Source organism: Drosophila suzukii, chromosome 2L, assembly GCF_043229965.1.
Source record: "Drosophila suzukii chromosome 2L, CBGP_Dsuzu_IsoJpt1.0, whole genome shotgun sequence".
Taxonomy (NCBI): Eukaryota; Metazoa; Arthropoda; class Insecta; order Diptera; family Drosophilidae; genus Drosophila; species Drosophila suzukii.
Window position 1 is genome coordinate 25,308,744 of NC_092080.1, and position 21,207 is coordinate 25,329,950.

Sequence of the window (21,207 nt, forward strand, 5' to 3'; positions counted from 1 at the left end):
ATTTGCTCAATAGCTATTTTATTATTGGTGTATTCTGGCGTATAAACTGCAAACTTTTTTTAAGTCAATCGATATTCTCTATCTTTGATAGGTTCATCATCTTATTCATGAACATCTTCGATTTCATAAATAATATCGTGCGTTGTAGCTGGCAGCCTTAGCTACCAAGTGACTGAGTTCCCAGCACTGAAGGGGTCCCAGTACTCAGGTGCAAGCACTGAGTACACGCGTCACTTATTACAGTGACAATGATATGTCGCTTGCACATTAGTATGGGCACAAGCACTGAGGGCCCCGCGTCCAAGGACTCTGGGATATGGGCTCTGGGCCCTGAGCCGCCAAACAAATGTCGGCGGGTGTAATTGATCAGGAATGACTGGGGCACGCACACAATCAAACAATGACTTGCAGTTGCCTCATAAATCGGCTGCACTTAATGCCACGCCAGAAGGAGAACCCGTCTAAGAAATGCTCGGCACGAAATAGAAAATGTCAGAGCGGGCGAAAGGCAGATACAAACATGTATGTGGTGCATTTTATACTGGAAGAAAATTTATGGAAGCCGTGAGCCTTTTACAGCGATAGGACACGTCCATTGGGAAAGGTGGCGTACGAGTATGTAATCTACTGAAAAGGACAAACCATTAGGTGAGCCAACTTTGTCAGAGATGAAATAGTTTTAGTATTTAAAACTGAGAATTAGCAAAATTGAACGTTTGAAGAAACTAACCAGTTGAAAAACAAGAGCTAAATGTACTGGGACTCGCAGGTGTGCGAGGGAGACAGAGATACGGCATGTAGTTATCAAGTGCACCCAGAAAAAAATTCGTTCGAAACGTTCAAAAATAAAGACCAAACGTTGTCAAAAAGTGCGTGAGCCCGTTTGTTGACAGTTCATGAACGGTCGTTCGTAAAATGTGACCGAAACTTTAGGGTCGGGTTCCGAACGAATGGTGTCAGTTTAAGAACATTTCGGGCTTAACCTGAGAACATAAAAATCTAAAAAAAAAATGAGGTTTGTTTACACGCTAGACTTTCTGGACGCCTGGTAGAGATTTATTTAATTTCCTACCTTATGTTTTGTTATTGCTAGAATTCAATGTATTTTGGATATTTTGCTGAAGACAAAGAATTTATTTATTAATAGAAGTACATATAAACATTAGAAATAGTATTTTAATAAAACTTACAATTCACAACCGTCTTCTCGCGGACTCGAACCTGTGCTACCATGTGTCGGAGGCGGACGCTCTAGTAGCTGGACCACCGAGCGAATTTTTCAAGTGCGGACAATCGGGACACTAGACCTACATACATGTTTTTATGACCGATGTTGATAATTTATCGATTTCGAAAGACTTTAACGCGTCTATCGCAGCTTTTTCATGAACGGCGTTCGATATCTGAGAACATTTTTCGCAATTTGGAAAAAAGTTATTCGTCGGTAGTAATTGTTACCAACACCGTTCAATTTTCGTGAACAAACGTTCGAAATGTGAGAACTAAAAATGGAGAACGGATTGTTCGCATTTCATGAAAAATGTTCTTGATTTTTTTCGTTCTTTTTTTAATCAACAAAAAATCTATTTTAAATTTTTCAAAAATGTGGGTGCTAGATGGCTTTTAGCGTTGTGGGCGATTGCGGGCGTTACAGTGGGCGTGGCACCTTGCTGATACAAAAATGCGCTGCGTAATAAGCTCCAGATTCTACATGCCATATCCCAACTTTCTAGCTTTTATAGTTTCCGAGATCTCAGCGTTCATACGGACGGACAGACAGACGGTAATGGCGAGATCGACTTGGCTAGTCATGCTGATAAAGAATATATACCTGTTACATGCTTTCCGACGAACTTAGTATACGCTTTTACTATACGAGTAACGGGTATAATAATCCCATTTTACTATACTGTATTATGCTTGCGTACTTTGATCTTTTCAACTAGAAAAATAAAGTAAACAAAATATGGGCAATCAAATTGTATTATTTTCTGGGAATTTTGTTTCTTTGAAAAATAGCGCTTATGCATTCTTCTGACTTCTAAAGAAACTTCCGGCGCGGGTCCTAAATGCTTGACTACTTCAAGTCCCTAGGATTTTATTTTTTTGCAGTGCCCACATCGCCACATCGCCAGCACGTGCTGAAGTTGATGTGTATTGCCACAGGGCAATACATGACCCATCCTCAGTGGAATCGCCAACTGGTCCTCCGCGCGGATGATGATGAAGCTGATGATGGCGACGACGAGGATGGGCACTTTGCTCCTGTTTAATGATGCCGTTTGGCTGTCGGTCGGAGGACATCTGCCCGGCTCATCTCGACATGGCTGAGCCATCTCAGTGCCGTGACAGCCTCATGTAGGTTATGTGCTTGCTGGCTTTTCATCAGTCCGGATCCGGAGCGGGGCCACCTCGAGTCGACGAGTCCCAAGTCCTCCTTAGCAACTCGCTCCCCTGCCGACGAACTGCACAACTGCAGAACTGATGATCCAATGACCCATAAAACGGACGCTGGCACCGGGCGGAATCCGCTTTGCGGGCCTTTGTGGTTCACGTGGCACGCGCACTCTAGCATAAAACGCCAACTGCAGTGATGGAACAAGGTACAAATTTTAACTGACCCAAATATAGATATATCAGGATATAGAGCCTTTTCTACGAAGTGTTACACAATAAAATGAAAATGGAACGCTCAGTTCTGAGCCCTCAACGTTCGATAAAACGAAATTAATGACTTTCACGGTTATTTTGTCGATTGTTTTTTTAAGTCTAACGCCCCATTAACAATGGGATACCCTGGGATAAACTAAAACTGGGCTTACAGGTTTTGATTCCTGATGTTTAAAATAGTTGCTTGTCACACTAGAAGAACTTTAAGAGCACCTATTCGAGAAAGAAGACACCCATATTTAAAAGAACGTACCTGGCGAATATAACAATTTGAGAAAAAAGCTAAAGGTACTTTCCACGCAAAATCCGTAGGTACGGTTAAGGTTAAACGTACCTCCTGAAAGTAACAGCTTGGGAAATATAGCTACAGCTACTTCCCATTTCTGCCAACGGCTGATGTCCAATCGAGCGTTGGCAACTGGCCAGATCACACACACCAACGGCAGTGGACGTGTTTTTAACTGTTTACTAGAGCTGGGTGAGCCGCCCGCAAATTTGCATCGACGCATCGGCCTCGATTTGGGGACATAGCCACAGCTGGTGTCTTAGCGATTATAGGAGTCAAAAAATAGCCATATGACCCTTATTTTCGGACCGTCTAATCGTTCCAAGAATGAATAGTTGTTTCTGTACAGCAAGTAAGTTAATTTAAATAACTTAATTGTGTTGTATTTTATTTTCCTAATTCAAACTTGGAACTGTCAGTCCGTGCTTTTAATGTTCAATAATGGTTGTTCTTAATTTTAGACTCGGCTTGCTTCCAACGCTCATGAATTTATTTTGGAGCAGACGAAAGGTCTAAACAAATCCACCGGAACTGATTTGAGCATTCAAATCGTCAGTGTCAGCATTGCTTGATTTTATGACTAAAGGCATATACACAATTTATAGATCCTTTCGACTGCTTGAGGCTCGTCGAAGTCCTGGCAAAGAGTTTTCAGCCTGCTCAGCACTTTGTCGGAGTAAATTTCTTGCGCAGCGCCTTATTTATTTAATCGGAAAGCCGATGAAGCCGAAAGTCTGAAGTGGGGGGTGGGTTGTTGGAAAGACTCTTGCTTTGAAACCGGCCAAGGAGGCCCGAGCTTTTTAATTTTACGCTGCTGGAAACGGAGGCAAGCGTGCAGCACACGTACCAGAGGTACAAAAGACATAAAGAGTACAAAAGATATAAAGTAAACTGAAAGTAAAGATAAAGGCGCCACAGGCTCAGAAGAAGTGCAAAGACAATGATAAGAATAAGAGATAGGGGCGAGCGCAGAAAATACTTGTCAAAATGAAAGAGAGAAACAGGGAAGCGCTGAAGTCGAATCCAAGTCTTTTTTTCTACTTGGCATGTCGGGGTCGGGACCTCTCAAAGGCAATAATTTCGCCTTGGCATTATCACCTTGGCAACTGATGAATTGAAAACTGAAAGGTTATGGAGATGCTAATAGAGTGCAGTTACTTAAGAGGAAACGTAAGGTGACTTATACTTGGTCGCCGAACTCCATAGCAAATTTAAAAATCACATTAATGTAATGTTGTTTTACCAGGGTCGTCTTACAACCATTCAAAATCTTCTTAGTTAAAACTTTTACCTAATCAGTCAAATTTTTGCAATTAGGTATTTTTAGGATATATGCAGTATTATATATATGTGCGCATCGAACGCACAGAAGTCGTTCTCGTAAAGTTGTTGTCATCCCAATGTGCCCACTTTAACGCCCTCAGACGCGTTTAGTTAAAGCGTGAATGCTGTTTTGTTTTGTGTATAAGTATACTTTTAAACTCAAAAAACTGCTTAAAATAAAAAGACGCTGAAGTTCTTGAACATATCCATCTTTCTCGCACTCCTTTTCCGAAAAGGTTCGCAGGAAAGACCATTTTTAACGGCACAAGTGTATATAAGTGCATTAAAATAATTGCTCCTGTCAATTTTCTTAAATGTTTTTATCAATTTGGGTCTTCTGAGCCCCATGTAGTGCAATACTAATTAAACTCTTTTTCGTCGATTGAGCTTTGGGCGTGCTTTCATTAGTTTGTAGCGATATACATTTTTAATACCACATACTCAGACCAGTGATTTCCATTTGCTACCCCATTTTTTTGACAACTCATTCAATTCACTGATTAGTTTTCAATTGGAGCAGCCATTAGAGCTCCATTTTAGTAATGCACATCGCGTCCTGCAACTGTGTTGGACAGTGCCTGGCGACTGTCGGTAAAATGAATAATCGAATGGCGCTCGGAATTGGGAGCGGAATGGAATCCGGAACAGTCCTGCCCCTTTGTGCATATTGCCTTTTTGGTTCGCTGCTCGCTCGCTTCCGTTGCAGCTGGTTTTTCTGGGTTTTGCCCTCAGATTTTTTTGTATTTTTTGCGATTGTTTTCCAGCCAGCCAGCAATTTATTTGCTTGTGACAAGAGAGTCCAAAGAAACAAAACGTAGTTTAAAAGATGCAAATACCGTTGGGGTTCCTTTATATTGCGGATGGCAAAATGGCAATAAGAAAACTAAAATCAATGGAAATATTCGCGTTGGCATAAATTCCCTTTGAGGGCAATAAGCGGGCAACAAAAACGCGCACACAGAGAGAGAATACAATTCCAAAAAGTTTGTAACCCAGATTCCTTTGCCCTTTCGCTTGCAATTTTTCACCAATTTTGTGTTGTTATTATTTTTTTAAATCATAGCCGCAGGTGTACTGCGCATGAATGTATGCATGCTGAAAATGGCGGAAAATAATAAGAAAGGGGCTTCACTGCACAAATGTCATTGTTTGCATCAGATAAAGAAGAAACACGTTTTTTTTGGTAAATAAAGTGCTACAGCAGCATATGGACCTCCCTCTAATAAAAATGTTAATTCGCCTGCGTTTTCTAATATTGGTGATATTGGCCAAAGCTTAGAAAGGACAAACTAGAGAGCAGCTACAGTTGAGCGCCTCGACTATCAGATACCCATACACAGCTAACCAACTTCAAAATAAACAATCAGACAACCTTCCCAACTTTTTAGCGTTTATATTTTGCTAGGCATCGATTATAACTTGACTAGTTCTACTCGGATGGTGATCCTGATCGAGAATACGTACACTTTACTCTCAGGCGAAGACAATATACCATTTTACTCTACGAGTAAAGGGTATACCTATTATTACCTCCAACCCCCTCGATTATATCCTCCTTACGCCACTGTATGGAAATGTTGTTTCTGCTTTCCGTTCTGTGGTCCTAATATTACAGGACCTGTGAAAACTTTTCCCCTTAGCTGCCGTTCTTTCTATTTCTGTTTCTGGTATTGCTGCTACTCTCTTTGCATCTCCTCAGATTCGCTTTGCCTGTCCCAAGCACATACGCACACTCCCACACCCACATTTCTTGGGGCAAATTTATTGAATTCGCATAGCAGCCAGAAAGGCAACTCAATTTTGAAGAGAAACTTTGTTAAGGTACGCCATGTGCCACAACAAACAGGAAACAACCAAAATGGCCAGCCAAATCCCTCCCAAACTTATTTAAGTGCCCTTTCCGTGGGCGGTGGAGTAAGGGGGCGTGACCAACAACAGAAACAACCACAAACAGTGCTGGGGCTGGAGGTTTCGGTTTGTGTTTGCATTTTGTTGAGTGTTTAAAATTTATTAGTTTCGCCTTAATTTGTTTGTTGACTGTTCTTGGTGGAGGGATTAAGTCCCAAAAAAGTAGCCAAAAACTATTTTTTCTTTAGAAAAGCAATTTGTTGTTGTTGCTTTCGACTCCAAACACAAGAAATTCGTATAGAAAATAAATGACAAGTCGTGGTCAATCAAAAAGTTTTTAAATAAGTATTGTATTAATATAATAATATGTATGCAAGTAACAAATAATTGTTCAACTCGTTCCTTTCTTAAAATTTAATTTTTTGTTTAAATAATTTTAAAATGTTTTAATAATTTTAAACAAGAAGATTACATTTTAAGAAATGAAACGAGTTGAACAATTCTTTGTTACTTGCTTAAATGTTTTTATTATTATGCAGACACATTGAACATTCAATTGAAAAGGGAAAACGAACCAAAATATGAAAAAAAGAGGACTACACGTCTCCCCGACGGGGAATTGAACCCCGGTCTCCCGCGTGACAGGCGGGGATACTAACCACTATACTATCGAGGATATGACTCAGTACGTGCCAGAGAATAAATTTGTCATCGACGACGATTTTGATTCACACAATGAACAAGCTTTCAAAAAGCTCGAATCTAAATTATTATGTTCAGATCGTTTTCAAGATATATGTTGAAAACTATGTGTATTCGAAAGCTTTAAGGTCTTAAAGCACACGTTGCACAGTGGGCATAGTCGGATAAAAAGCATGTGAACGGACTACAATAAAAGGGCGTGCAAGCGGGATGGCAAATCAAAGTCAGAAGCGCAGCCAAATGGAGAAACATTGTTTTAAAACAATGAAATACAAGCTGGTGGCGGGCTGGTGCCCGAGTAGCCAAGCTGAGCTACAAGCTGCAGGAACCAGCAACACGCAATAAAAGACAAAAGTGGAATATGTGCCACAACGCTGAACAGATGCCAACGACCAGCATTCTCATGACCCCTCTCCGGACCCCAAACCTACTCCCTTACAACTCCCAACAGCCCTGCCACAACATGCGAGTCCACTTGAAACTTTTGCGCTATTGTACTTTCGCCCCCTTCCACCCATATATTTTTTCTACAGCCGCTTCCAGCTGCGGACTTTCTCTAGAATCTTTGTCCAACTAAGCCCACTCACTCCCGGCTTAAAAACTAGAAGAAGTAGGGAGTCGAAGGTCCAAACGATTTAGCCGTTAACAGTAAAATTAAACAAGAAAAACGCTTTAGTCGAGTGATTCGACTATCAGATACCCGTTACTCTGTTTCAAATTTCAAATAAAATAAAATTCAAAGGCATTTCGTTTAGCGCGGCACGCACCACACTTGCCAGCTCCACGGCACTGGACAGGTTTAAAACCTTTGTGCCTTATAATGGGCGCGGCACCTTGCTGAAATAAGCTCGACAATTTACATGATTTATCTCAACTTTCTAGCTTTTACAGTTTCCGAGATCTCCGGACAGACAGACGAACATGGCTAGATCGGCTTGGCTAGTGATCCCGAAAGAAAATAAATGTGATTTATAGGTTTGGAAAGGGGTTCTTCTACATGTTACATAATTTCCAATGAATCTAACACACCCTTTTACTCTAGGAGTAACGGGTATAAAATGTTTATAAGCTTTAGTAAGCCGTTTTAGCGTTTAAGGAACTTTACAATATTTATATTTATATACTCGTGGAGTAAAAGAATATACTAGAGTAGTCGGAAAGTAGGGTCTTCCCTAAGGAGAAGCTATTCCAACCCTATAAAATATATATGCTCTTGATTGCAAAGCAAACATAAAACATTGCTCGTACAGCTACTGCAACTGCTGATGGAAAAAGGGTTGAAAATATAATTTCTGTGCTTCGTTGACCAACTCCATTGAATTTATAAAGCGGGCAATAGTTTTATTCTCATGCTGCCACTCTTTTTATCCGCCACTTCAGACTGTGCGAATGGGCATTTGAGCGCTTATTGATTTATAGTTTTATTGAATTCATGTAGACCCCGGTCATTAATTTTGCATGTTAAATAAAAGAGCACTCAATTATGTCGGCTGCCTTCGAGGGGGGTAGTTGAAGAATGAAATATTCATGCACTTTATGCTGGGCCTGCCGCCAAACAATGCATGTTTGATGCGGAATTAAATCCTTTTCGGTCTGTGGGCTCGAATATTGATTAGTTCTGTCCGGAAAGCCGTTTTTAATATTTTTGCAAGCACAAAAATAATGGATTACGTACTTAAATACATTTAAAAGTAAAGCTCTTTTAACTGTATTTCATTTCATAACGCTTAAACCGGATTAGATTCAGTTACTCTGTTAAGCAACTTAAAAACTTTATGGGTACGAAGACGCTTCCTTCTACCTATTACCTAGTTTTCCCCGAATACAAAATACCCTTATACTCTACGAGTAACGGGTATATTAAATTCGCCTTTAGATTGCGCCACTACTGATAGTGACGTTCCCGACTGAAGTATGCGATTTGTGGGCGTTAGTCCTATGCGGTTTATGAGCCGTAGAGTGGTCGTGTGACTTTTTTAAGCAAACATTAGCTTGATGGGCATTATTAGAATCTGCCTACCCGTTGTTAACTGACTTGTTTTAATTGGCATTTTTAATGAAAAAAAGGTATACAAAAGGGCGATTCATATTGCAATAACAAAGTAGCGATGAGCCAGAAGCGTATAAACCTGTATGTCAAATCTTATTCTTGGCTCGGCTTATCTAGATACTTTATTGTATGATACAAAATAACATTTTCCTCTCCGAAAAATGATTTTGAAATTAGAAATATCCGTTTTAGTATAGGCTTCTATAAAGAATCGCCCTTAAAATTATTAACTTATAAAAAGTCAAGAGAAACACCTCCCATCGAGGTAAAAAACTTGTGATGATCGCACCTTCAACAAACAAAAGTTCTGTTATCAACTTTTGTGACGAAAATATATTTTACGACCTACTTATTTAATGCACTTTATAAACTTTTCACATTCGGAAAGCTGCAAGCTTGCCGGTGCAGGCAAGACGCTGATTTTGTTGAAGCGTGCCGAGTTAGATTCCGGTCCTATTATGATCGGGTCATCAAAGCAGATTTTCATTTGCTCGTGTATATATAGTAATATATATAGCTTCGACAGAACTGGGTGTTACAAGTCACAAGAAAAACGTGCGCAAGTTGGGAAGCCGTCAAAGCAATAGTTGGGAACATATGCTTTGAAAATGGTTTAGAGGACCGAAGATCTGAACAAAATTAAAAAACCAGAGGGAATGTTATAATCGATGCAATCGACTATCAAATTCCTTTTACTCAGCTCAGGGGAGTGCGAGGGAGATGGAGATATGCAAGCAGCAAAGCGAGTGTTCTAAAATTGCACACTTTTTTTTACCCATAACTTGTAAATAAATGGTGTGATTTAAATAAGTTTTGGCATGTCGATTTTTGAAAAATTTAAATGAGATTTTCCTTTGCTTATCAAAACCCAGTAATCAAAACAAAATCTAATTTACATTTTTCCCAAAATATTCAAAAGAGTGTTTTAAACGGGTTTTAGCGTTATGGACGTTTATGGGCGTGGCAGCCTGCTGAAACAAACTTGCGCAGCGCAAGAAGCTCAAGAATCTACAACTTTCTAACTCTCTATCTTTTATAGTTTACAAGATCTCAGCGTTCATACGGACAGACGGACATGGCTAGATCGACTGGGCTAGTGATCCTGATCAAGAATATATATACTTTATAGGGTCGGAAACGCTTCCTTAAACCTGTTTAATACTTTCCGACGAATTTAGTATACCCCTTTACTCTACGAGTAACTGGTATAAAAAAGGGGAAACCCGAGACCCAGCGGAATTTTATACTGCCCAGAAGCGGCTGTGGAAAGCTTTTTCCATTTCATTTTAATAATTTCGCCATTTGGCAAGTATCTCACGCATTTGCAATTATGTGAGGATTTTTCATTTCATTTCTTCATTTCATTTACGTACGGCTCCATTCGAGACCGCAGTTGTTACAGATTTTTCTATTGTTAATGTTTTTCCACTGCACATTTATGCGCAACCGCATTTCAAAAGCAATAAATTCTCCAGATTTTCGCTAAAGTTGAGGAAACAAAAAACAGAAGCAAAATAGGGACAAACGGAACCCAAAGAGTACGTGGAAGCTGTGAAAGAAAACTTTGCTCATTTGTGGCCGCCGAATATTTTGATTTCCACTTTTATATTCACTCAGCAAAGCTCTGGGTAAAATAAAAATTAATAAGTGTTCACACAGCAAGAAAAATAAATAATTTTAATAAATTGTATGCCAAAATAATAAAAAATTCAAAGAGTGTTTCGTTATTTAAAATTTCTCTTTTAGCTGCGAAAATTCATCTGTAGAGTTCAAAAACTGGGAAAAAATAAATAAATACTTCACACGCTTGCTTTTATTGAAAATAATATTTTTTGATGTTTCGACAGCTTTTTACTTGGCTGCCTTTCATTACTTGGTTTTATTTTTTCGTTGCTTCCATACTAAGCAAAGTTTTGTGGACTTTTCGCCAGAGTCAAGCAGCTTGTTATTATTATTTTTTGCCCTCCAATGGCAGAACTTGTAGTAGGAAACAACATTTTCTTCGCTCCCATTTCACTTTACTCGGCGCAACCTTTGCTTCAAGTTCCTTTCGAGTTTTACCATGAAAATTAATTGCGCATTTATTTTGAGTGAGTTTTCGCGACGTGGTGAAGAAAGCAACTAGGGGGGTTTCCTTATAACAGCTTTGCAGCATTCGTTGTTGCCATTTGCCCTCTTTTGCGGTTCTTTCATCCCTCAGTACAGTAGCGGTAACAGTTAAGTAACCGTGCTCGAATGCCATCGGCTGTCTGCAGGTGACTGAAGAGGTTTATGCGTGTGAAGTACTCGGTGAATTCAGGCAAAAGTTATTGAAGCTTTTTACGGTGGATCACGATAAATGTTCGTGAAATGTTTGACAAATATTTGTACATTTTGTACAATCTCTATCCAATAATTATTATCAACTTTTTAAGAGATCCCAAATATTGCTCCAGTTCAGTTGTATATCCACTTGGCGTAAATTCAAAATTTTACTATTCACATCATTTTTCACTAAATATTATTTTTGATTTCGGTAGATGCCATACTATTTCTCAGAAGTAACTAGTTGCACGACTAGTAAAAATCAACCGGAAACTGGATATCTTTTTTTAATTATACCTCGAGTTGCGCATGACCAATTTAGGTAATATGTGTTAAAGCTTAGAACTTTTATGTCACCCTTTGATTTTGTGATCTACATCTACATCTCGGTAATTTAAAAAAAAAAACGTTGTTTTACAAACCGAACGGATTTCACATTTTTGATTTTCCCATAACTTTTTTACGCATACACCCAGAGAAATGATGAACAAAATTTCAGGTCGCGCATGACCTAAAAAACCTTTTTTTTAACTTTTATCAATACTTTTTAAGGTCACGAATATTTTAGGTTTTGGCAATAAAGTGATTGCACTTTACCAAGGAAAATTTGACAGCTAAAAACTTTTTAAACTTAATATGTCTGTTATATATTGACCTAAAGAAATAATATTTGTATTCCCCTAAGCTTATAAATTTTAAATCACATATTTTTTATGTACTTTTTTTAGAAAAACTAACTGAGCCGTATTATTAAAAAATTGAACATTTGAGGTCTTTTATGCCCTAAAAATTGGGTATTTAAAAAAAAATCTTAAATGTTTATCCATGATGTTAATACAATTTTTTTATTTTAATTGGCTATTATAGTGAATTCGGATAAGTTAATATTTTATCTCGATAAAAAAAACAATCACTTTTATTTTGTCCGCGAATGGAACCGATCCGGGGTCTTCTGCGCGGCAGTCCGACGCGTTACTTATGACTTGAACTTACACGCTCATGCGTTAGATGGTGCGATGGCCCATTGGGTAAGGGGTCTGCATCTGAAGTGAGAGTACCCCGGTTCCGATGCCCGCTAGGGCCACAGTGAGTCAAAAGTTTTTAGGAAATGTGCTAAATATTTCCTTAGCAATTTTAAATATAACTATTGTATTGAAAAATATGCCAGATTTACTTATTAGAAGAAAAAATAAAACAAAACGTGTTTTGGGCAGGACTCGAACTTCGAACCCGAGGACAAAAAGTGACGGGACGCACCACTTATCCTATTCCCCTAAGCAAAGCCCTTACGATTTCGTGGCAAAATGCTTTTGTAACTTCCAACAAATTATTATTGTACTACAAATACTATTTTTAAGCATCCAATTACTTGAAATCATTAGTGACCTAAAATGTTAGGTCATGGACTTCTAAATGTAAGGCCATACATGGACTTATGTCCAGGCTTAGGCAAATTTTACCTAAATTTTAGACGATTTTTGGGCATTTTAGGTAATTTATTTTTCTGGGTGCACACGACTGCGCCACCTAGCGTCGATTCCTTTATTTGCTTTTGTATTATTAACGCATGGTCCAATTTGAACGCTGCACACTGGGCCAGCCGATCCGATTTTTGGCCAAAAATACGTTTTTTTTTTTTAAGAAAATGACAAGACCGAGTATGGAGTCCTTTTTATAATACATTAAACTAATTTATGCCAAAGTTTCAAAGAATTCGGGCAAGTAGTTTTTTTTTACCGTATTTTTAAAGTTAAAAATTCATCAAATATTGATGGAAATGAAAAAAAATCTAGAAGTCAAAGATGCTGATGTAGCTGTTCGACTTCTTCACAGAACTTTTAGAAGTCATTATTTTCAACAAGTAAAAAATTATAAATAGCTCTTCTGACTTACTTGTTTCCTAAAAGAAACTTTTTCGTTGATTTTTACTGCTTTTTTTAGCAAATGAGTACTTTGCTTTTCGAGTGCTTTTGAGTGCCATCCCCCAATGAAGTCATTACATCAAAAATAAATTCTTTAATTAATTTACTAAAATCGCTCATCGCCGACTCGATGCGGTTTTGCCTTAGTTTTCAGTAATTTTAGTTTTAGTTGATGGCTTAATTTGAAGTCGAACCATTTTGAGGACTTATGTATGCCCAAAGGTATGCTGCATTTCTTGTACTTTCTTCGGAGAAGAACTAAAATATATTATAAAAATATAAATGTAGCTTACATAAATACGTAGTCGAAGGCCTCGTAGCTAGCACTACCCCCTATGTTAGTATTAGTTTTTTAAACCTTACTATGATCTCAAATTAATAAATAAATAAATAAATAGCATACTTTTGTGATGACTTCAGAAAATGTTAAATTAACATTAAACGAATTAAAAAACAATATTTTTCAAACAATTTTTTTCTAATAATTTGATTATAAGAATCTAAACAGATAGCAAGAAGAAAAAAATAGAAAATTTTGTTAGGTCGATTATTAAATAAACGTTCAAGTGGGAGCCTCCGAAAGTAGCAATTTTTAACGGTTCATAAATCTCAAACGACATCATATTTTATAGTGTTGTTAATTTTTTTTAATTTGTTTTCTCTCATACTTAATCGTGTATGAAAATGGATTGAGTGCGTCTTCTAGTTATTTTTTTAAAAATAAAAAACCGAAAAGTATGTAAAATTTTCCGATTTTGGTTTGGATTATCTATACCATATAAAATTCCAATAAATTTTACTTTTAGTTCGTTGAAAAGTTCAATCTTTTAAGAGATAAATGCAAAAAACTGCATCCTTCTAACTATCCCAGGAAAGAAATTACAGATTTTTGGCCAAAAAATGAACTTTCTGGCCCACAGTGCGCTGCAAAATCTAAAAGAATTTGAACTGTAAACAAGACCCTTCCCGTCACGTGACAGCGGGGTTCTTCATTTTTTAAATAAAAGATTTGATTTACTGATTCAGGGCTTGAATCTTTCAAGTTTCCGAGATCTCATCGAAAAAAAATATATTGTTAATTTTTTAAGTTGTTATGTTTTAATGAAAAAATGACAGTGAATTGAAAAAAAATGGCTTAAAGCGATACATTTTTAGATTCTCCTCCTGTCAGGTTAATTCGTATGCAAAACATTGGTTCAAAAAGTATGCTACACCAAATATGTTTGGAACAGCGGCTCAACCAAATTCTGGCTACGCCACTAAAACCAGTGAGGCTCCAGGAAAAATAAAGAAACCATAATAAAACCGCAGAAACTAATAATAAAAAATGCAATCGTTAAGGAACCGCTTGAAAGGAACAGTTAGTGCACCATATCGTCAAGTTTACTTGGAAAGCCCACCCACCGAATACGTTTACCGCACAGAGAACGCAGTCAACCCCACCGTCATCATTATTTGCAATCCGATAACAATGCGGGTGCGTTTAGTCGCAGGATACACGGATACAAACAATAAATGGCTCTCCAGTAGTCATGGTCCATGCAAATTGCGTTAGGCTCGGCGACTTTGATGTCGTAAACAGAGCAATCGAATCACAGGGCAAACACTCATCATGCCACGTTATCCGATCTGTTGTGGCAACCTGATTTGCTAACGTTAATTTCCAGTTTTTGAAGGACTACTCCTATAATTAGCAACCGGGGAAAACAAGAATGTAGTCCACAACAGGTTAAGAAACTAAGAGATTGTGACGTTTGAAAAGATAGAAAGAAAAAGTGACCTAAAATGCTCAAAAATGTCCTTAAAGTGATGTAAATTTGGCCCAACCCTGGAGCTAAGTCCATGTATGGTGTCCATGTCCATGCCGCGGGGTGGTGCACTATGAATTCCTTCTACCCGGCCAAACTGTTAGTAAACAATATTTTTTGAACGTTATGGGTCGTTTGCGTGAAGCAATTCGTCTAAAAAGATCAGAATTGTGGGGGACCAAAAGTCTTGGTTTTGCCATCACGACAAAAATTCGAAATTAGAAATCGCTTAAAAATTAGAAAATTGTAGTAGATCGTACAATACATTTTCGTCACAAATGGTGGTTTCAGAACTTTTGTATCTTAAAAGTGCGACCCTCACTAGTTTTTTACCTCGGCTTTTAAGGTCGAAGCCCAAATACAGCCTAAAGTTGAGATAATGAAGACGATAACACTCAATATGATAAGGAGGTGCGGAAAAATGTTATTAATTAAAATAAATAAAAGAACAAGGGAGAAAGCCATAGTCGAGTACCTCGACTATCAGATATCCGTTTCTCAGCCAAATGGAGATATGCAAGCAGTAAAGAGAGATTGAAATGCGCCACCTACCCGCGATCTCAATATATGGTTATGTGGGCGGTAGACACGGGCGAGGCAAACTTTTTTTTGGATCAATCGATAGGTATTAACAAGACTAATATATTTCAGTTAAAAGGACAATAGAATTCAGTTCAAAATTTGTATTCTAGCATCAAAACTGTAGGAGCCACAGTTTTGGGCGGTTTATTGGCATTAGAGTGGGCGTGGCACATTGCTGAAACAAACTTGCGCTGCGTAAGAAGCTCAGGAATCTGCACGCCAAATCTCAATAGCCTAGCTCCCATAGTTTCCGAGATCTCAGCGTTCATCCGGACAGACAGACGGACATGGCTAGATCGACTCGGCTAGTGATCCTGATCAAGAATATATATACTTTATGGGGTCGGAAACGTTTCCTTCTGCCTGAACAAGCTACTTTTTTTTTATAGAAAACATTTAACTTTGAAATTCGATTACAAGAGAACTATGGCAGACCGCGTCTTTGTTTCTTCATGTAAATTCTTAAACTTTTACTGGTTTGAATTTACAAAAGCATTTTGCCACGAAAGAAAATCATATGGGCTTAGCTCAGGTGGGACACCAGATTTTCTATTTATTCTATTATACCCGTTACTCGTAGAGTAGAGTACTTATATTCTTAGTCAGGATCACTAGCCGAGTCAATCTTGCAATGTCCTTCGGTCCCTATGAACGTTGTAAACTCGGAAACTATAAAGTCTTAAGTACTGGGTTTAGGGATGCAGATTCTAGAGATTCCTGCGCATCGCAAGTTTGATTCGTCGATGTGCCACGCCCGCTCTAACGCTCACATACCTACCTAATGCTATAAGACCCACGATGACCTTTACCATTCGGCTTTTTGTGACCGAAAAAAAAGAGAAAATAGTGCAAAAATTGAAGCAAAGGGACACAAATATTCATTTTGGAAAGCCTTCTTAAATCTGGTTTTTGGAATTTTAACAAATTTGGTGTCATTTGATGCGCATTTTCAGTATGACTATTGACATTTATCACCACCAGCCCCAATTTATCGAATTTTTATACCAGTTACTCGTAGAGTAAAAGGGTAAGATAAAAAATTTTAACTGAAATGTATTGGTCTCGTCAATACCTATCGATTGATCCAAAAAAAAAATTTGACACGCCCACTCTAACGCCCATACCGCTTAAATCTGTCTACCGCCGGTAGGTGGCGCACTTCAATCTCTTTTTGCTGCTTGCATATCTCCATTTCCCTTTGGTCCCATTAGCTGAGTAACGGGTATCTGATAGTCGAGGTACTCGACTATAGCGTTCTTCCTTGTTTTTATTTTCACATTTACCCTCTTTTTATCAAGCAAATTAAAGTTCTTAAAGTCTTGGTCTGCAATCCATTTAGTTTTTGCAATACCTTTCGACGTGTGTATCGTTCGATATGATTGGACCATCACTGGAGATTTTCATTCTCCTGGTGCGCTTCGTCACTACGTGACGTTCACGTCGACAATTACTATGTTTATGCTAAGGGTTTCATGATTTCTTGAAAGCGTGAAATAAAATTTGCTCCTGTTTATGCGACGCGGCCGAATTCATGCATTTTATAAATCTCAGCTGACAGAGATGCCGGACCGGTGGAAAAAGGAGTTAGCGATTATTAAACCGATAATTTTTTTCGATTCGCATGAATGAAAATTGCTAGTATTAAAGATAAAGTGTGTTCAAGCCAGTATAACATTTTTTCTACCGTCAAAATAAAAGATGAAAACTAGAAAAAATAATATGTTAAATGTGAGGTGTATATATATATTTATATCGATCTGGCAACTCCGATAATTGTATAGAGTTACCGGAGTTTAATTGTGACCATTTCACGCTTTCAGGTTGAATTCATAGTCAACTTTCGTGTATTGCCGAATTCACGAAATGGCGTTTATGCACACACGAATCGGCTGAAATCGCGAAATGAAAGCGTGAATTCGGCATTGCATAAACACAGTAAATGATTATATAATAATAAAAAGGCCGTAAGCTGCAAGGCTGTTGGTACTCAGAATTATTATACGTTCTATCTTAACTAAACATTTCGAAATCAAAATACAATTACATGAGTATATGGGTACATAATATAATAGCAATAGAATTCATGCAGGGGTATTGATATATAGTAACTTAGTCGTGCTGTACGTCTTCAGATAAATGTATACATATAATCAAGATGTCGACCACCCTCTTTTAATTTATGTGGGTGCAGTTGCCAGGACTGCGACGACGCTAATCAGAATTAGTTCCCCGGTATCCATCCGGCAGCCAGTTTGCTATCAATGCTTAGCTGTTCTCTGTATCTACCGTTTATTTCAGTCATTTTAATTGATTCCGTCGCTTCCTCGCACAGGGCTTCCAACCTCCATGGGTTGCCGAAGACGAAGATGCAGCCAGCGCAGTCTGTTATTTGTACCAATTAATATCCAATATCTGGGTGCTGGCATCATTAATCTATTTTCCATTCCCTGCAGACTTATATTATTCCAGTTTCATTCACATATATATTTTTTTTTCATATTCTTTTCTATCTTTTAGAGATGTTTCACTTGGTGGCTACATAAAAGCTGCTGATATCAATAAAGAAAACTACAACAAAGGCACGGTCAGCTTCAGTTGTGTTGTTAAGTACCAAGGAGAAGATACACTGAGAAAATGACTAATTCAAGTATTGTAATTTAAATCTTTAAGAATCGTTTCCTAAAAAGGGCAGTCAACGTAGTGGCGAACGCGCACCAGGAGAGTGTGCGAAACCGACTACTATATCTAGCGTTCTAGTTCGATCATAACGAGTGATCACCAATCAAAAGGGGTTGCAAAAACTTTTGTGTATTTTCTTAAAATTGGTTCAAAAGATTTATTTTTATATTTTAAACTCTATAGCCCTTGTAAATGCTTAACTTTTAACTGTTTGAAAGTTATTGAGCGATAAAAAGTGCAATCCGATTAAATTCAGTATGAGAAACATTTCATGCCTACCTTGGATGCCACATTAAGCAACACTAATTTGACGAGAAAAAATTCTTATTGCATATTCTTTAAGTAAAATAAAAACTTTTAAAAGTTTGTCATCGACTAAAATTTTTTGGGAAAATTAATTTTGAAGCTTAAATTTCTGATGTCTAACTGTAGGAAGATATCCTGCATTTTCTTCTTCTTTTCTAAATCTATGTTTAAAATAGTTTTAAGATGTATTGTGTCATGTTTAAGTATGAATAAACTTCAAAAGTTCACAGATTTTAAAAAATGCGTTTTATTAAAGAAAAATGTAAGCAAAAGTGTACAGAATGCCCAGTGTGGACTGTCTTCTGCTTAGCTCCTTCTTTATGAAGCTGTACTTGACACACCATTTATCATCCCACTAATTGTGAATCATTAAAAAAAAGGCGAGTCCGCGTCCAGATCCGACATTGGCGCCGATGTTGAACCCAAAAGAGCCGGGAAAGGAGCGAGCAACACAAAATAAAAACAGCTCAATTTTCTTTTTTTTAGGTCGAAGCCACAGCCGGCGGTATCGATGTTCGCTGACAATAGCAGACTGTGACAAGCAGCTTGGCTGACGACATCAACAGGGGGCTCTGGCTCCAACAAATAGTCATGACAGTGATAGAAATCTGTGGCAAGCAGATTAAACGTGTTCAAAGTCCGCCGGCAGAAGGGCAAAACAGGGGGTGGTGACTTGTAGAAGTCAGTCATTATTATCGCCACTTTGCCACCCGCCGAATAAAACACAAACACAATGGGTACAAAAATCGACCAATGACAAAACTTACTAAGTAAAACTAAGATGATATGTTATTATTTTCCTTTTGTGAAAATCAAGCAATTAACCTGATTTTGAAGCAGAAGTCAGTATTAAAAAGCTAGCAGTATTTCTTCAGTAAAATAATGTAAAAACTACTGATTTGAACCCTTTGGTCCAATAATCTTCACTGTTTAAGAACGCGAACAACAATGGCGGCGGGTATGTTGATGTGAGGGAAGCCAAACTAATGAGAAACTTGCGCCAAGAGCTAATAAATGGTTCTCAGAGGAATTGGTCGTAGTAACCCGTCTATCGCAGGTATTACTCCTTAACATCCCAGGCAGCGCACAAATACATAATAATAATAAAAATTCAAAGCTCCATCTGACCTCTAAATAGCATCGATGATAGATTACGACTTCCACTCGTTGGAGATGGTACTAAAATTGAGCCCAAGGCCTGTTGAAAATGATAACGTCGTTGCCAATCGGTTTGTTAAGTCATCGAGGACGGGTTGGTTGATTTTTCGGTTTCCCAGACCAGTTGAATCACATGGTGAGCTTGGAAAACAATAATGACCAGCTTTCCCCAAGATTTCCCGTAACTGCTGGCCAAGTTGCTTTGGAGTCTCTGACGGGCAAAAGTTGTCACGTAATACATACTAATTAATATTGATATTTTCCGATAATGAACTTCCGACGGCGTGGACATTGGAGTTTCTGCTTAGTCAATGGCATTTTAATAGGCTGGAATCGAAATTCTGCCTGAAGCTAACTTGCTTCTAACTAGAGAGCTAATTGAAATAGTACAATTGGAAATTTGTTTAGTGTACTTCGAAGTTATGTAGTCTGGGAAATGTATTAAAAGTCGGAAACTACATTAATTAGTTACAAATGTCAAAAAGGAAATATCGCCTACCCACTCCCATTCAGCCGTTACAATTATCAGTAAAAAGCCCACACGTATCTTGTTTGACATTTGATAGAACCAACAACACAAAGAGAAGCCGACAGAAGAAAGGAATACCTTTCCTGACCTTAGCCGGGTCGTAAAAGAGGCAAGGACTTGGTTTGCCACCGTTAGTGCCCAAAGCATTTAAGGCGGGCAAGCTCTGCAGATCACACATAATGGTTGCGTCCATGTCTACAGTATTCTCGTAAAAGTTAGTAATAAGAAATCATACACTGACTGAAAAAGCTCACTAAAAACGTAGACTTTTTAAACTTGTTATTTTCTTCCTATACCGAACCACTTATATACTCAAAAATTTGGCCTCATTTTACTGCGTCGATAACAATCAAAAATAGTTGATGAGTAAGTAATAAACCAATTTATTCTGCTTCTTCTTCAAAATCATGCTCCTGATTTGTTGGAAACTTTGTATCTGTGCCCTCTTCCCCATCCAGTTCTCTTCTGAAGTTTCCAGATAAGGACGAGTGGAGGGCAACAAAAATATTAAATGAAATCAGCAGTGGCACAACAATGCGAAGATGGAAGCATAACAAAATGCAATTGTTGCATTATTAATTTATATTATGCGCAATTGTTGCCAACTCTGGACAGGAGGTTCTCGCAGACACCCGCATCGGCACACAGATACACAGCCGCACACACACATGGCCGCTGTTCATGCGGAAAATCGTGGCCGGAAAGGGGCAAAATCGGAACGGACACAGGCCGCAAGATAAGCACCATGTAAAGGTTGCTCGACTGAAGCCGTAAAAGAAGCACAAACATACAAAAAGCAACAAAATATACCCCAAAGGATAACGACAGCAGGAGGAAGTAGAGCCAACCAATTTGCTACCGCTCTCGCAGCCTTTGTTTCTCGCCCGGAAAGGTGAAGGAAAATGTGGTAATAAAAGCAACAATTGAACACAGTTATGATTGAAGTGGAAGCAAAGCCAGCACAAAGGACGTCGGCAGACAGGGTAGGAAGTTAAGGGATCTGACAGACCACCACCATCAGCAGCCCCATCAGCAGCACC

General features: G+C 38.3%; 1 protein-coding gene, 1 long non-coding RNA gene and 1 other non-coding gene across 3 annotated transcripts in view; all 3 read right to left on the reverse strand.

The window, feature by feature from the left end:
• Sema1a (semaphorin 1a) overlaps window positions 1-21,207 on the reverse strand; it is a 233,220-nt gene that overhangs the window by 68,267 nt on the left and 143,746 nt on the right. The window lies entirely within an intron of this gene.
• LOC118876927 (uncharacterized) lies at window positions 1,005-2,956 on the reverse strand. Its single transcript, XR_005013858.3, has 2 exons — window positions 1,191-2,956; window positions 1,005-1,118 (listed from the first exon to the last, which is right to left on the reverse strand). It is a non-coding gene; the product is annotated as an uncharacterized lncRNA (long non-coding RNA).
• Window positions 6,732-6,803, reverse strand: TRNAD-GUC (transfer RNA aspartic acid (anticodon GUC)). The gene has a single exon. It is a non-coding gene; the product is annotated as a tRNA-Asp (tRNA).